The sequence below is a fragment of the Pteropus vampyrus genome, unplaced genomic scaffold (assembly GCF_000151845.1).
Source record: "Pteropus vampyrus isolate Shadow unplaced genomic scaffold, Pvam_2.0 Scaffold3083, whole genome shotgun sequence".
In the NCBI taxonomy this organism is placed as follows: domain Eukaryota; kingdom Metazoa; phylum Chordata; class Mammalia; order Chiroptera; family Pteropodidae; genus Pteropus; species Pteropus vampyrus.
Genome location: NW_011891864.1, coordinates 1 through 1,284, shown reverse-complemented (window position 1 = coordinate 1,284; position 1,284 = coordinate 1). Strand labels below are relative to the sequence as shown.

At 43.1% G+C, this 1,284-nt stretch overlaps 1 long non-coding RNA gene across 1 annotated transcript in view; it reads right to left on the bottom strand.

Annotated features, from left to right (window-relative positions):
* The window catches only part of LOC105310414, a 5,371-nt gene extending 4,093 nt beyond the window's left edge, over positions 1-1,278 (bottom strand). Inside the window, exons 1-2 of the long non-coding RNA XR_897495.2 lie at positions 770-1,278; positions 560-687 (exon numbers count right to left, since the gene is read on the bottom strand). This is a non-coding gene — a long non-coding RNA (uncharacterized LOC105310414). The remainder of the gene's footprint in view (positions 1-559; positions 688-769) is intronic.
* Positions 1,279-1,284: the final 6 nt, after the last annotated feature.

The window sequence follows — 1,284 nt, the reverse complement described above, 5'->3', positions numbered from 1 at the left end:
TTAACTCTGTTGAAAGTACGGATTCAAAGCAAAGAGCAGAAGTAGTGAGCACCCAGTCTCAATCTGTCAGTTACTTAAAACATCCTTCCCCGCAGTACTGTCGGCCGAAAGCTCGACGAGCAGAGAGGACAGATGACGCGGCCAGCACAGAACTGAGACTCAACGTGCTGGCGCCGGGGTTTCGACACTGCTGTGACCGAGATGTTTTGACAAGATGCTTTAACTCCGTGTGACCCGTTTTTCCTCGTCACAAAAACGTTTGTATAAATTTGCGGTCATACCAATCAATACCTGCACTCTTCGATTAGGAACATGCAGATTTTGAGAATCTTAAGATTCTTAAAATAAGAGTCGGGATAAAATGTACACTGTAGCCTATTGAGCCATCGCAGTGTTGAGATCCTGGGAGGTGACTGACGTGAATGCAATAAGAGAAATTTAAAAAGTTGTAACAGCGGCTTATATAATCAGTAAGTAGGAGCATAAACCAAAATGACACATTCTACAAATCACGTCTCACGTTCTTCTCTGAAGGGACGCGACACGGAGTTATTTATACCTTAGCTTTCGGAGTAGCTTTGATTGTCCATATGCAATCGACGGCTTGGCCAGGCTTCGTCTTTTCCTCTTGTTCTACCTGACTAGAGCGTACTATCCCATCGGCTCCCGAGAGCTCAAACTGGCAATCTAGAAAGAATGGATGAGATACGTTCAGAGGAAAAGAAGACCGATCAAAAACGCCACGAGGAAGACAGGTAATATACTAAACCTGGGATGGGATTTAAAATACCTCCTAGGTACGTAAAGTCTGGATCTGCAACAGAAAAAAGAAGACCGTCATTGGCATTCTGCGATATCTCGAGTCCCTTTGCGACTTAATGTCTTATGTCTGATGCTACGTTTAATAATGATGCACAAGAACACTTCCACGGGTGTGGACTATAGACTACTGGTTACTGACAAGCATACGCAGGTGCTCACTTACAGGATCAAAGTTTTTAAAATGATCGTGTTTACGTTTTTGATCCCAGCATGCATTAATAACTTATTTATGCTACCTGAAAACTCAGGATCCTGTCAAAGCAGTAGCTAGTCCACTGACGGACGGATAAGATAGCAAAATGTGGTATCCACAACACAAAGGAGTCTTACTCAGCCTTAAAAAGGAATGAAATTCTAACATATGCTACAGCATGGATGAACCTGAAACACGCTGAGTGAAACAAGCCAGACACTAAAGGACAAATACTGTAGGATCCCGCTCATGTGAAATAACTAGAACAG